Source organism: Piliocolobus tephrosceles, chromosome 7 (genome assembly GCF_002776525.5).
Source record: "Piliocolobus tephrosceles isolate RC106 chromosome 7, ASM277652v3, whole genome shotgun sequence".
Lineage (NCBI taxonomy): Eukaryota > Metazoa > Chordata > Mammalia > Primates > Cercopithecidae > Piliocolobus > Piliocolobus tephrosceles.
Genome location: NC_045440.1, coordinates 126,395,405 through 126,411,679, shown reverse-complemented (window position 1 = coordinate 126,411,679; position 16,275 = coordinate 126,395,405). Strand labels below are relative to the sequence as shown.

At 48.6% G+C, this 16,275-nt stretch overlaps 1 protein-coding gene across 2 annotated transcripts in view; it reads right to left on the bottom strand.

The window, feature by feature from the left end:
- ZHX2 (zinc fingers and homeoboxes 2) overlaps positions 1-16,275 on the bottom strand; it is a 193,849-nt gene that overhangs the window by 96,644 nt on the left and 80,930 nt on the right. For both annotated transcript variants that reach the window (XM_023224599.2, XM_023224589.2), the window contains exon 2: positions 11,388-11,450. The gene's annotated coding sequence lies outside the window, so the exon portion shown is untranslated. The remainder of the gene's footprint in view (positions 1-11,387; positions 11,451-16,275) is intronic.

The window sequence follows — 16,275 nt, the reverse complement described above, 5'->3', positions numbered from 1 at the left end:
GATGGATGCCAAAACCAAAATTATAGATGTCTGTGTCAGAGCTGTTTTGAAAGCTCTTCTATTTTTCAGTTGCCCTTTTACAGTGGAAATGAATTTTGCCAGAGAATTAGGGAAAAGGGGTCAGGGAAGAAAACAAGAGAAGGCAAAGATTTATCTTGCCTGAAGGGAGAGCTGATGGCAATGATAGGGAGGCAATGTAGAAAAATTTAGAGTCAGGCTGCCTAGGTTCCAATCCTGGCTCTGTCCCATCTCACTGTGTAACCATGGGTGGGCAGGGGACCCGCTCCCCCAGGCAGCTTCTGTTTCCAAATGTGTAAAAGGGGGCTCATCTCCATGTTATCGCAGAGGATTGTTGAGGGGATTAAAGCAGATGATGCTCAGTAAATTCCAACTACCATGTCTACTACTACTGCACCTGCTGTTGCTACCGGCGCTGCTGCTGCTATAAATGTTACAAAAGCCACCACTGTGGGAAGACCCCAAGGTGCTTTCATGACCTAAAGGTCCAGTTGAGTCCTGACCATCCAGCAGAGCACCCAAACCCAGGTCTGGTTGACACTACTGCCTGTGTTCTTTCGGAGGTCAGCAAACGTCTTCAGTAAAGGGCCAGATAGTAAATATTTCAGGCTTTGTGGGTCACACGCAACCTCTATTGCATATCTTCTTCTTTGTTTTGTTTGTTTTTTACAACCCTTTAAAAATACAATACCATTCTTAGCCCACAGGCCACACAGAGACAGGCACAGTTGGCTGGTCCCTGCCCTGCTGCCTTCTGCGGAAAGACAGGAGAAAAGGAAGGCAAAGTAAAAGGATACATATACATATATATATATATATATATGGGTTTTCCTTCCTCTAAAAGCAGGTTAAAGATATGCATAAAAAAGAGAAATCTGGATCCAGGAATTTGTTTGACTTTAAAAATAAAAATAAAACCAGCCATGGTGATTCACTATAGCCTTGTCTGCTCATTTTACAGTCAAGGAAAGGGAGGCATACGGAGGTGCGGCGACCTGCCCAAGGTCACACTGCTAGTAAGGGATAGAGCTGGGATATAAACCCAGGTGGTCTGGCACCTGAGAACATCCCCACTGCCCCATCCCCCGCTGCTAGTGTAGAAAAGAATCTCCATTTTCTTCTATTCTGAGTCTCCTGACACCCTCTATCAGCTAGCTGACTGTCTGGCTAGAAACTCAGACTTTAGGGTCTGGCAGAACTATGATCTACTGTTCACTGGGTCTGTGGATATTATCTTGGAGATAATTGACTTTCAGGTGCCTCTGTTTTCTCAGTGGTAAAATGGGGATGTTCACTGTACCTCTTGCTGGTTATGAAGATTAAATGGCCAGGCATGGCGGCTCACTCCTATAATCCCAGCACTTTGGGAGGCCGAGGTGGGTGGATCACTTGAGGTCAGCCGTTCGAGACTAGCCTGGCCAACGTGGTGAAAATACCCGTCTCTACTAAAAATACAAAATTAGCTGAGTGTGGTGGTGCATGCCTGTAATCCCAGCTACTCAGAGAATTGCTTGAACCCCAGGAGGTGTAGGTTGCAGTGAGCTGAGACCGTGCCATTGCACTCCAGTCTGGGTGACAAAAGCAAAACTCTTGTCAAGGACTTAGCAAATGGTATTGAGTGAGTGTTGGATAAATATTAGAACTGATGCTTATAACAACAGCTGTGGTAGGCAGAGTAACGGACCCCCAAAGATGCCCATGCCCTAATCCCTGGAACCTGTGAATATTTTATGTTAAATGGCAAAGAGGAATGAAGATTGCAGATGGAGGCTGATTGGAAGGTAGTCAGTAATCTCAACTGATGGTTCACAGTCAGTTATAGATCCAACTCCTTGTTTACTCTTTCCCCCTTCTCACAACTGCACTCGACTAGTCTAAAAAAGACAAGCTTGCAGATGGAATTAAGGTTGCTAATCATCTGACCTTAAGATAAACAGATTATTCTGCATTATCAGCATAGGCACAAGGTAATCAGAAGAGTCCTTTAAAGATGTAGGAAGCCGATGAACGTCAGAGTCTGAGAAACTGCATGTTCTCATGTTCTACAGCATGAGAAAAACTCAACCATCCATTGCTGGCTTTGAAGATGGAAGGGGGCCCTGAGCTAAGCAATTCAGGAGGCCTCTAGAAGCTGGGAAGCAAGAAGATGAATTCTCCCTGAGAGCTTCCAGAAAGGAATACTCTTTGTCAATACTTTGTCACCTTCAGCTCAGTGAGACCCATTTCGGACTATGACCTCTAGTACCATAAGATAATAAATTGGTGTTAAGCCTAAGTTTGTGGGAATTTGTTATAGCAGCCATCAGATCAAATACACTGTTGTCTGCAATACAAACCAGAGAACTCACCAGAGGGGGAGCATCACCTGAAGCAAAGATGGCGTCCTGCACTGGCCGCAGGACGAGGGGCCCTTCTCTACATGCCCGCTCTGATGCCGCTCAACCAGTGACCATCTACTGAGTGCTGCACAGGGGCCAAATATGGGCAGGCACCAGCCCAGGGGCTGCAGAGGAGTGGAGAGAAGTGGAAGCATACAGAGGACACTGCCCGACTCCCCAGTGGAGATGACACACCTGCATGTGGGGTTAGCATGCTATAGAGCGGGACCTGCATGTGGAATATCACTTCCGTGAAAATATCCCACTGCCTAACCTTCGCTCTCACATGTGTTCTGGACCACAAAGGCCAGCTCCAGGTTCAGTGCTCCCCACTGAGTCTGCTCTAAGAATTACTGCTACGGTCACTCCTTTTTCTTAACGACTAGGCTTTTAAGATACTGCAGGACTTACATATGGCACTTTGGCTTTGGTTTCCTCCCTCTCCCCAATTTCCTCACCATCCATTCTTGGTCCATGTGGTCCCACAATGCCCAGTGGGAGTGCATGACACAGGCCTGGCCAATTGGCACTGCGCACCCTTTGGCTCCAGCAGTTGGCTTAGGGATGGACATGTGACCTGAGTCTCTCAATTCCAGGGCATTTGCTGGGAGCACTGTGGAAGCGCAGCCTTCTTTCTATGGGGGTTGCTGAGAAAAGCTGCTGGCTGTCGGTGGGGGAAACCTGTCTGAGTAAATCCCACACAGAAGAAAGCTGAGCCGAGAGATGGAGAGACACGACGCCTGCAGACACTGCTTAGATCCAGCTGGGCGCAAAGCCAGGCCAGCTCAGACTTTTCAATTACACGAACGAACCGCCTTTTTGTTTTACACTTATGTCAATTTGAATTGGATTTCCATCTTGTAACCAAAAGTCTGACTAATATAATCAAATACCCACTTAAGTATTGGCATCTATGAGTTATAGGTGTTTTCATTTCCTCGGCCAAGAAACTTTGAGCTCTGAAATATCATGGAATGGGGGGTTAGGCCAGGGCACTTAGGACAAAGTTTTAGCTGGACTACAGAGAAGGATGAAGTGGCATTTCTCACTTCTTTCTTTATTTCTTCGGTTTAGCTTAGCCACACCGAGTCCACTCCTAATACTGGAGGAAGAGGCAAAGGAAGCCTCTTATGCTATTGAATGGGGCCTGGTTTGAACTTGCACCTGAATCAGTAGATGGACCAAATGCCTACAATGGGGTTTTCATGTCTAGTCCACGAGAGTGAAGTGAATTTCATACGAGTGGCACGTGGCGCAGTTGTAGCTCTGTGTCCTGATGGAGCTATTGCTTTGGGTTCTGCATCATAAATGCTGACGCTGCCCCAGGGTTCTGTCTTCAGCCCAGCAGTCTTCCCTCTCTGAGCTGTCCCTGAGTGAATTCAATCACTCTGTAGGTTCATCTGTCACCTCCATCAGCTGTATGTGCATCCTTTTTCTTCACCCACAGACCTGAAGGATACAGCACGTACCCTTTGGTAATAGTGATACCTGCCTATGCTGATTTTTTCATAGGACAGCAGGGCTGCAGGGGCCAGGGTCGGGGCTGTAGCACAGCTGGGTAGGATGATACGCTTTGAAAAGAACCTGGGTGATGGTCATTTCTTCCTCCTTAGGAACACACCTATAGGTTGGCAAACACCAGCCTGTATGTACTTTGATTCCCAATACATCTATCCCTTCCCGAGCTTGTTTCTGTGCTCCAGGCCTATGTTGGACATCGCTAGGATGATAAACACTAATCCTAAAATCAGTTTCAATGCTATACTAATGTAACGGAAACTCACACTTAGGAGCGCTCCCTCTGTAGCAGACATAGTTCTTAACGCTGCACATGTGCCGATCCTAAAAGCCTTCTCAGGTAGGTAAAGATCACTACACAATCCTCATTATGCAGATAAGGAAACTGGGCCTCACGAGATTTAAACGATCTCTCCAAGGTTACACAGCTAGTGCTTGGCTGGGCCAGGATGTGAACTGAAGCCACGCGGACTCCTGAGCCTACCTGCTTAACTGCTACTCCATGCTGCTCCCCGTCCTACCGCTCGACCAGTTCATCAAATGCAATGCTCCCAGAGCCTTCGACACCATCTGCCACTTTTTCTGCATTTGTCCACTACTTGGTTAACAAGATCAGTCTCTTAGATTCTCAAGCCAGGAACCTGAGGCTCACTCTGGACCTGTCCTTTCTCACTTTCCATCTTCACATCCAGTCCATTCTTTCTCTGAATTGGTGCTCTGGAGTGAGTTCCCCGCTCCATTTCTTCTGTGACTGGCTCAGTTGAGAGGGTCACTCCCTCTCTCTGGGGCCATCAGAACACCCACCACCTCCTCACTGCTTCCTTGTCTTTGACCTCTCCTACCTGCAATGTCATCTGCACTCTGACCAATTCTTTCTCTCTCTCTCTCTTTTCTCTGTTTCTTTCTCTCTCTCTCTCTTTGTTTCTTACAGTCTTGTGCTGTCACCCAGGCTGGAGTGCAGTGGTACAATCTCGGCTCGCTGCAACCTCCGCTTCCTGAGTTCAAGCAATTCTCATGTCTCAGCCTCTCAAGTAGCTAGGATTACAGGCACCTGTCACCACACACAGCTAATTTTTTTTTTTTTTTAAATTTTTAGTGGAGATGGGGTTTCACCATGTTGGCCAGGCTGGTCTTGAACTCCTGACCTCAGATGATCCACCCACCTTAGCCTCCCAAAGTGCTGGGATTACAGGCGTGAGCTACCGCGCCTAGCCCCAGCTCACCTTTCTAAGCCCAAGCTTGCATCATACCACTCCCTTGGTTAAAAACCTCTGAAAGCCACTCATTGCTTCCTGCAAACAGCTCCATCCTGAGCACGGCACCTGAGGGCCTCTGCAGTCTGCCTCATTGACCTTGCCCATCTCAACTGTCATGTGCTCCAGCAACCTCAGACTCCCCAAAGCCTCCAAATGTCCAAGTTTTGCCTACCTCTGCCCCCTCTGCCCAGGTTTCCCCTTCTTCAGGGTCTAACTGAAAGCCTCCCTGAACCCACAGGCAGAATGAAAGATTTCAATTCTGTGGGTAGGAAACTTACCATCTTGCTGAGGTCAAGCCAGTGATCAATGACATACTAATTTCTGTGTTTATTTACTTATTAATTTTGTTTTTACTAACACTTTTACTCTGTGGTGGACGCTACCCCAAGCACCTTCCACAGACTCATTTAGTCATCAGAACCACCCCATGAGGGAACCCAGTTTATAGATGAGGAAGGCATAGCACATGGAAGTTAGATAACTCATCCAGAATCACAGGACTAGCAAAGGTGGAGCTGAGATTCTAACTGAGGAGCCAGTCTGGCTCCAAAGTGCACTTTCTCGATGGCTCTGCAATGCCTCACATTGGATGTGTCGACTGTAAGATCCACAGATGCTCAGAGAGGAGACCAGAGCCTCAGAGGAGGCTGTGGGACCTGCACAGAGTTCTCATGCCCCTGCCTGGGCCTCTGGGCGACAGCTCTCTGAAGGAGCCTATGTTGGCCACACACTCTCATCTCAAGGTTTCTTTCCAGCCCCACGGTGTCCCCCAGCTCCAGCCTCAGGAGGGAAGAGTCTGAGGGTGGATAAGAATGAAGAGAGGCACTTGGAAAGCTGAGGCAGGAGAATCATTTGAACCCAGGAGGAGGAAGTTGCAGTGAGCCGAGATCGTGGCACTGCATTCCAGCCTGGGTGACAAGAGTGAAACTTCGTCTCAAAAAACACAAAAGGATGAGGAGAGGGATACACCACAGGGCGGCCACACTACGGAGAATGGGAGGGCGGGATGGGCTTATATTCCTCCTTCTGCCCTGCCCATGGAGCCTTAGAAGATTACTGGCCACCCCTTCTCCTGGGAAGGAGGCAGGGGGCTCCTCAGGTAAGGGCAGAGCACAGGCTGCGGAGAAGTTCGGCTCTAGGCCTCAGGGGAGAGGACAAGAGAGAAGAGGACGGTTGAGCAGCCCAGCTCACCAGGTTGTAGGCCAGAGAGGATTGGGGGCTGAATAAAGGTGCACTTGTCTGTTGTCTGCCTTAGAGCCCCAGCTCTCAGTCAGTAACCCAGGAGTCCTAACGAGTCTCAGCTTCTGTGATCAGGGCTGCTGCTCCTCCAGCCATGCAGGTCCCTCTCCCTGCTTCACTTAAATTTCATTAGTCTTGATTTTTCTTTTTTTCAATATAGGGTCTCACTCTGTTGCCCAGGCTGAAGTGCCATGGTGTGACTGTAGCTCACGGCAACTTTGATCTTTTGGTCTTGTGCGATCCTCCTGCCTCAGCCTCCTGAGTAGCTGGGACCACAGGCGGCCCTGCCATATTTGGCTAATTTTTAAAGCATATTTTGTAGATACAGGATCTCCCTATGCTGCCCAGGCTGGTCTCGAACTCTTGGGCTCAGGCGATCTTCCCGCCCTCAGCCTCCTCCCAAAGTACTGAGATTGCAGGTATGAGCCACTGTGCCCAGCCTTGGGATTTTTTTTTTTAAGTGGAAACTTAATCTTTCTCCTGAAGATTCTCAGAGACTAACGATGAAAGATTTTCATTGCAAACTTACTACCTGTTATTAACAAGTAAAGCCTATCCTCCTGACACACGGTTGGTGTCAGTCTGGCATTAGGTCACCCTTCTTGTCCTGACTCTCCCAACAATGGAAGTGGAATTCAGGTGTGGATACTTGCTGTGTTGAAGGAAAGATGTGGAATAGCCAAATCACCATATGACTCAGTCTCTACTACAGAAACCCTCTAAGAGGCTCAATCATGTTACAAAGACATTCGTCCACATGCATGTCAGGACCCTTGGAGCTATTCCACCCTGAAGATTAGAGCAGAGGAACTCAAGGTGAAGCATTCAGTGGACATTTCCCATTGAAGGATCATCAGCAATAAAAAGGAAGAGCCTCTGAAAAACTAACAGGAGTCATTTGAAAAGTATGATGCTATTTAAAAAAAATCTATCTGTAACATCATTTCTTGAACATATTGCAAGAAAAAAAGCTATGCTTTCAGTGTGAAGATAGATGGGAGGTGGTACGGGGGAAAAGAAACAGCGTTTCTTGACCATCTTTTGTGAGCGAGGTTGCATGCTACGTCTCTTCCATATTTTATCTCATTTACTCTCCCAAATAACCCTGTGAGATGTATTATTTCCCCCATTTTACAGTTGGGGAAACTCAGGGGAAACCTAGTTCTGGACTATTTTGTTTCATTTTCTGCATATAACTCTGGAAAAACAGCTTATTCCCAGCTAGTACAAAGTTTCTCTAATTCATATTCCCTGGCAATTTGAAATAGAAGCAAAGCTGCCCATTGAATGATTTTCTACTTCAAAAAACACACTGTTTTTGTTAGAGTTTCAGTTGTATTAATTCCTAAGCATGCAAAGACAGTAAGTGGCCTAAAAGTACAGGTCAGGTGCATTCAGCCATGTGGTCAGACCTGCTAAGCACAGGTTCTATGGCTCCTGCATCAGCACCAGTTGGTTAGCTAGGCTGAGCTGAGTCTGTGGACTGAAAGGTAAGAAGGCTCACCTGCCTGCAGGAGACACCCTGGGCTGAAGATTTTTCACTCACTTGGGTTGCTCCCAAAGTGGTCCAGATTAATGAGGTTTGCCTACACCTTGTCCCTCTGATATAAAACAAGGTTGCTGATATAATACCACAAAGTATGATGCAGGAAGGTAGACTTAGAAATTGTTTTGTCTAGGGGCTGGGTGCGATGGCTCATGCCTGTAACCTCAGCACCTTGGGAGGCTGAGGTGGATGGATCACTTGAGATCCAGTGGTTCGAGACCAACCTGGCCAACATGGTGAAACCCTGTCTCTACCAAAAATACAAAAAAAAAAAAAAAAAAATAGCTGGGCATAGTGGCAGGCACCTGTAATCCCACCTACTTGGGAAGCTGAGGCAGGAGAATTGTTTAAGCCCAGGAGGTGGAGGTTGCAGTGAGCTGAGATCGTGCCACCGCACTCCAGCCTGGGTGGCAGAGTGAGACTCAATCTCAAAAATAAAAAATAAATAGTTTTGTCTCGGGATGCCAAAAAGTGGCAGGAATGCTATCATTCTTCTTCCCTCCTCAGCAGACATCAGTAATCCACTGCAGCATACTCTTTCCTGTATATGCCTCAACACCCTTCTCAGCATAGTGCCCCTGGCAGCCATGACCAATTGATCCCCTCATGCCATCCGTCTTCCCACCCAAGTTGGAAGTGAGGCTGTGGCCACCTGGCAGATGTCAGGGGGGTTGATGGGCAAAGGAATCTAGAATAGTTTTAGATCCTCTAGTCTCGGGGGCTGTGTTTGTGTCATATACAATTTTGGCTTACGTTACAATCCTGCTATCCACTAGGGTCTGGGTGAGATGGGGTGAGGGAGGCAAAGGCAGGCCACTAAGCAAGCTCATTCTGTAACTCCAGGTCTACCACTCACGTAAGAAATGTAACCCTGACAAGTGTTTCAGGCGAATGCAATTTTTATCTGAAATATGCTCAAAATCCTGGGGTGGTGGGGAGTGCCTTTTGCAAAGTGAATCATCACTATGGGAATCTGGCGACACACTGTTTGTCTTCCAGCCATGGAGACAGCCAGACCTCACTGGGGAAGGAACAGGGAACTGTGGGACTTGAGACCACACTACCCAAGCTGGGATCTTAAATGATTCTCCATCTGTATCAATGGAATCTTTCTTTCGTGCTGGTGTTTCTCAGTCTTCACGACTACTTCTCAGAGGGAAGAAGGATAGTAAGGGTGTCCCCATTCATTGGGAAAAAGGGGTGTTCTGAGAGGTCACACCACTCTCCAGGAAGCCCATAGCTAGGAATAAATAGCAGAGCCGCCTCTGCTTTCAACCAGGAGGGACCAGAGGGAGCCAGGAGGAAAAACAGTGCCACCCCGACAGCCTTCCACAGCATCTCCAGCTTAGAGGATGTACTAACTGGGAGGGATTGCTTCCTCGACCCTGCCCTGCAGCTATGCCAGGGCTTCTGACTCCCAGCCCAGTGCTCTGTCCTCCAACCTACACTGCTTTTTCCTGTCCCATTATTGGGCCTTAACCTGGGTTCACATCTAGAATAAGAATAAGGACTAATATTTATTGAGACTTACTATGTCCCAGCATGAGAGCCTGACAGCTGCATGTGAATCAACTCATTAAATCCTCCCAACCCCTCTATGAGGTAGGAACTATCACTATCCCCGTCTTCGGAGGAGACTGATGCATGAGGCCCCACAGCTAGTGGAAGGGCTGGGATGGGAACCTGGCATTCTGACTCCAGGAGCCATGCTCTGAACCACAGACATTGCCTCCTTGGGCTGCCTCCTCATCACTATATTTGACAGTCATTTACTGAGCACCTACTACATGCCAGGTTCTGTGAATGCAAGCACACAGCACCTGTCCTCAAAACTCAACTCCTGCTTAAAGACTTGCCAAGAACGTGCCAAGTCACAGTTCAGTCCTCTCCTCTCCCTCCTTTCCCCGGCCCACCGACAGCAAACAGAGCTCAGCTGAATATACAGCCTGTGCACAACCACTGTCAAACCCGATTCTCATCCAGGCTGTCAGTTTCTTAAAGAAAAACACCATCTCTGGCCTCCCACAGAGCCCTGCCCTCAGGGGCCCTTGATAAATATTTACTGTTGCAGCTGACCCAGACCCCAGGGGAAGAAGACCCAGTTACAAAGCACAAAGGAACCTGCATGCTCATTATTCAGACCCTCCCAAGCGCAATGGGTGTCCCTCCTGCGTAACTTTCCCGTTTGTGTCTGGAGTGCAATTTTTCTCACGCTCAGTGGGCCAGGTTTTGGCCACTGGAGCATGTGCTACTGCCCCTGCCCAAGGGCCCACGGTTCCAGGTGAGGCCAAGCCACCTGCCTGGGCCACACCCACTTTTGCCTTCTCTGGGGCCTTGGGGAGTGGGGGGTGGGTGGGTCTTGCCACCTGTTCCCCGGTGCCTTTTCCTCTTGTCTCTGTGGTCTGGATCTTGGGCCGAGTCCCTTGATGGTATGACTAGCCAGTAACTCTTCTGGTGGTCGGGCATGAGAGAGGCTCCCGCGACACTGTCATCATGTTTTGAGAGTTGCCCCCGCACCACATACAGCAGGTGTTTGGGCTCATGCCTATGATACGTGTGTTGTCTGGCATTAGCTCAGGTACAGCCAGCCAATGGGCAACAACGGAGGAGAGACGCGAGGGTCATCTCATCTGGTGGCTTCCAAACAGTTTTATAGCAGAACCTGCACCTAAAATGGAGGCAGTACTGAGCATTTGCAGGCACAAGTTCAAAAGCTTCCCTCATTCAGACTTTCCCTACACCCTCTCCCTCCTCCCACTGCCTGTCCCTCACAGCATTCTCGATCACCAGGGAACAGGGTCTGTAAACATTGCACTCTCCCCTTTGACATGTCCCACAGATATTTCTCCAACCTCTGCTTGAATTCTGCCAGCGACAGGGAACTCACTCTACTCCCCAGGTTTCCTATTGCACTGTCGCATGGCTCTTCTGTTAGGAATGTTTCCTTAGGTGGAGTCAACAGCTGCCCACCTCTGTCCTGCTCACGACAGTCCTTCAGATGTGCAAAGGTGGCTTTCCTGCCTCACTTTAGCATTGTCTCTTCAGGGCCATGGTTTCCCAGCTGGTGTGAGCCAGGTAGCTCCCTCTCTGTTCTAAGAATATTTCCCTAGCCCTGGCTAGAGGTTTGCTGGAAACACTTCTGAGCACATGCCCTCTGGATGGTGAGTTTGGGCTGCCGTCATCAGAGCACAGGGAGGACAGCCCAGCTACCTGCAGGCTCCAGCGCTCCTGGGGAGGGACTGGCAGGAACCCAGTGGATTCCAAGGGACTCACACCTAGATTCTCGGCTCTGTGCTGTTTCCAGGTACATGTGCATGGAAATACAGTTTCAGAGCTGCCAGAGCTCAGCTGCCCCTGCCCCTCCCATCCCTCTCCTTCCCCTTGTTGAAATCCAGCCTAGGCCCCACAACTGCCAAATGCGACAGTACTCACCGGTCCCGTGTTGCTCACATCCTGGGAATCTTTTTACTCCAAGAGCAGCCGGTACGTCCAGACCTACGGAGGACAGAAACTCACTATCAAAAGCAGGGCAGAGCAATTGGGTGTCCATCTCTTTTCAAGCAGGATGGAGTCAATGGGGGACTGGGATGGAGGTGGGGAAGATGAATGAAAAGGAAATGGTGAGGACTGAGCCGCTCATTAAACCAACCTCAAAATCTCTGGGCTTTGTGGTGATTCTCAGAAAGAAAAAAAGAAAAAAAAGACCCTAGCCCTGGATGAGTCAGCAGCTTGTGGAGAAGCAGGCTTTCTAGAAGAGCGAAATGAAAGGCAAAATCGGCGGGTGAAGGGGTGCGGGAGGCCTCTCTTTAACCTCACTCAGAGTCTCCTTGAGTCTTCCTGGCAGCGGCCCTTCATGGTTGCATTTTGGTGAGGGCGAAGGGGGAAAGCTCTGTGCTCAGGCCTCAAGTCGAAAAGATACTGCAGTCCTTAAAACAAAAGCCCCCAAAGCGTATTTATATCCTGGGAGACTCCTGCCAAGCGAACCCCGTGTGCTTTGAAAATTCCTTGGGAGAGCTGTAGCTGGAAGAAAAAGGCATGTGCCCGGTTCTGAGGATGTGTTCACAGCACGGCAAGTTGGGGCCTGAGCCCTAGAGGTTTAACCACACAGGGCAGAGGCCACCTGCGGCACACATGTGCACGGAGCAGCCACTGAGCCAGGGAGTTGCTGCGGAGGGCACACCATTCTCACTCCCCACACCCAGCCTGTCTTGAAAGCCAAACTTGTTTTTTCTTGTTTCCCTGAGAATTCTGAGGTGGGCAGAGCTTTATCTTTCCATCCATTCCTGTTTTCAAAGGAGAACCTTTTGGCTGGGGGAAAGAAAACTTTCAGGTGGCAGATTCTGTTGACTGAGTACTTACCTCACACACCTGATCTGGGGCATTGCTATTCAACCGTGCAATCGCACTGGCTGGGAGCTTGCTGCACATGCACAGTCCCAGGCACCACCAAGCCCTATGGTATGACAGCAGCCTGCATTTTAACAAGACCTTCAGGTGACTCCTGGGCAGGTTAAAGTCTGCAAAGTGCTGGAAGGAAGGAATTTGCAGCCCATTCTCCACGTGGGGAACCAGCTCCAGAAGTGACAACTTGGCCTCCATGACTGTGGACCTGGTGAGTGGTCGGGCTAATCCAAAGCCACGTTCATATGGTTCCACAGCCTGTGTTCCTTTCCACTGCACTATTTGGGGGAAGGAGCAGTCAGACCTGGCTTTGTGGGAGTGGCTAAGGGAGGGGTCCTAGCCACGGGTGTTGGATGACTGGAGTCCTGGAGGTGAGTGGTGGCCTCGGGGTATCGGGCAGAGCACTCGGAGGGAGGCAGTGAATACTGGCCACAGGCTTCCCTCCTCCTCAGTGTTGTCAAAGGCCAGCAAAATTCCCCAGCTGAAAGTTCTGGGCCTCCTTCCTGCAGGGGAATTCAAGCTTCTGCAGTTAATCCCAGTGATTAATTTACTTTGATTCCAAGAAGTTGAGAGCTTTTGTCCACTGCCCTTTAGAACTAACCATCTGGCGGGAGGAGGCACCCCAGGAGACAAGCTAACCTGAGCATTCCAGGCACTGACCTGCGAGAAGAACAGTACTCTCCAGAGTCCTTCATAGCTTAGAAAGAGCTTTTTATCCACCAGCGAATCAGCTCCTTACTTTTTAAGGGGCATGTCTCTAGCCCTACTTCGCAGTTGGGAAAACAGAGAGGTTAACTGACTTTCCTGAGGTCACACAGTTATCAGACAGGCTGGGGTGACTATCCTCTGACTCTGAATCCAGAGGTACAACCAGTGTAGTCTAGCTGCTCCTTATGAGGAGGGGGACATCACAGTGTAGATGTATGATACTCTAAATTAGCGTCTCCCAACTCCATATGCTCTTGCTCCATGCTCTGCTTGTAAGGTGAATTTACTAAATAGATTCACAGACCGAGAGGAAAACAGTCCACAACCCATGCAGGGTGCAGGACCAGTACTTTTTTTAATGTAAACTAGGCAGCTGGCATTATCGACTTCATGAGTCATGTGTTATATTAGACATCATTCGTTCTACTGCACTTGCTTCCATAAGACAGTTCAGCTAAGTTAAGATACACAGTGGAATGATGTCCATAAAATGTGGAAGTAGTACTGGCTCTTAGGCAAATGTTCCCAGCACATTAATGTTTTGCATCACCAAGTAACAGCATCTGGATGCAAAGATCCCTGACACAGCTGAGTGTAGTAAGCCATAGATGACTCCATGTTCTTCCTCTTGGCTCAGTGTGGCCTTGTGCTGTCTTAGAAGAGTTTGCTGCTCACTTCTCCCTTATATTTGTGCAAAGGCCATGTTAGACCACTCCTGTCTGATAGTTTTTTTTTTTTTTCTTTTGAGACGAAGTCTTGCTCTGTCTCCAGGCTGTAGTGCAGTGGCGCGATCCTGGCTTACTGCAACCTCCGCCTCCCAGGTTCAAGCAATTCTCCTGCCTCAGCCTCCTGAGTAGCTAGGACTACAGGCATGCACTGCCATGCCCAGCTAATTTTTGTATTTTTACTAGAGATGGGGTTTCACCATGTTGACCAGGATGGTCTCGATCTCCGACCTCACGATCCGCTTGCCTCAGCCTCCCAAAGTACTGGAATTACAGGCATGAGCCACCGTGCCCGGCCCTCTCTGATATATTTTAGGAAAGCCTGCAACTGCTCTTGAACCTGTAACTTCTGCCTCCATAACTCGGTTGCCTCAAACCTTCTCTAGCCACTTGCCTTTAAGTTCCCCTTTTGGTTTGTAAAATATAGCCCTATGGTTACTCAGGTCCTAAAGTTACTAATGTATTTTTAATTCAAAATTTAGCACGTCATTGTAACTGTGCTACAATCATCATTAGGATTGTGGTTTGTTACAGAGTTGCATGAACTGAGTCATGCGCTACACCCTTATTGTCTCCCAAATCTCTGTGATTTTTGAATTTTTCAGAATGCAAGGATTTACAGAAATGCATATATCATTTAGTAGCAGAAATGCTTGCATAATGCAAGTTACATTATAGGTACTGATATGGTTAGGCTTTCTGTCTCCACCCAAATCTCATCTTGAATTGTAATCTCCACAATCCCCATGTGTCAAGGGAGAGACCAGGTGGAGGTAATTGAATCATGGGGGTGGTTTTCCCCAAGCTGTTCTCATGATAGTGATTGAGTTCTCACGAGATCTGATGGTTTTATAAAGAGCTCTTCCCCTTTCGCTCAGCGCTTCTCCTTCCTGCCGCCTTGTGAAGATGGTGCCTTGCTTCCCCTTCCACCGTGACTGTAAACTTCCTGAGGCCTCCCCAGCCATGCTGAACTGTGAGCCAATTAAACCTTCTTCCTTTATAAATGACTCAGTCTTAGGCAGTTCTTTATAGCAGTGTGAAAATGGACTGATACAGGTACTAATATCAATATAGAACTTAAATATATTATATATAGTTATTAAACATTGAACATGTTAATATTAAGGATTGAGTATATTAAATATCTAACTAACAAGAATTCATTGGGTACCCATATATATCTGATTCTGTGCTATGCACCAGATAGACATAAATAAAACCCAGTCCCTACTGTTAAGAAACTCCTGGCATAAAAAAGGAGAAAGACAAACAACAGACCGAGTGGGAGAAGGTACAATGTATAAAGAAGGGGTGCAAGACAGGGGCAGCTAACAGACTCCTCATCTGTGTCAGGACAAAGATCACGCTCCCCACCCCACCCCACGGCCTCTGCAGCGCTGTGAGGCTGGTGCCTGCTCATCTCTCCCCACTCCTCTCCCCTCCCCCATTCCCCTACTGTGTTCCTGGCTCACTGGCTGCTTCTCCTTTCTTGAACCCATCATGCTCCACAGCCACATAGCTAGCCATGCTAGTCCCTCTCTCAAATGATCTGCCTCACTCTTCCCCTAATTAATTAACACCGCTTTCCCCTGCAGGATTGAGGGAGGTGATACATATAAAGGGCTTAGAAGAGTGTGAGCAGGTGTTAGCTGTTCTTGTGATTGACAATACCTGTTATTATCCTTGACTAGGCAGAAACTGGAGTACACGGGGCAGAGTGACTTGGCTGGGGCTGCACAGTGAATTATTCTCTAGAGCTGGGGACTCCCACTTAATCAGTTCTGTTTTCTCCCTTTATCCTTGAACCCAGTGCTGCACCATCACCCCGCTAGACCCCACTAGATCCTAAGCAGCATGGTGGAAGGAGCGCTAGTCTTGCAGGGCCGAGTCTGGTCCCGCTTCTCACACACGTGTTCTGTGTCCTTATGCCAATCAGTTCTCTTCCAGGACCTTGGTTTCCTTCTCAGCCGGGCAGGACTCTAACCAGAGCTGCCTCCTTGGGTTGTGGAGGGGAATCCAAGGCCACAGTGCATGCCGAGTGGAGCTTACGGTTCCTGCACTTGGAAGGCAGCAGCTCTCATTAGGAGTTAACCTGAATTGGGCCGGGCATGGTGGCTCACGCCTGTAATCCCAGCACTTTGGGAGACCGAGGTGGGCAGATTAGCTGAGGTCAGGAGTTTGAGACCAGCCTGACCAACATGGTGAAACCCCATCTCTACTAAAAAATAAAAAAATAAAAAAAAATTAGCCGGGCACAGTGGCAAGCACCTGTAAGTCCCAGCTACTCGGGAGGCTGAGGCAGGAGAATGGCGTGAACCCAGGAGGCGGAGCTTGCAGTGAGCCGAGGTTGTACCACTGTACTCCAGCCCAGGCGATGGAGCGAGACTCTGTCTCAAAAAAAAAAAAAAAAAAAAAAAAAAAAAATTAGCCGGGCGTAGTAGTAATCCCAGCTACTCAGGAGGCTGAGGCAGGAGAATTGCTTGAGC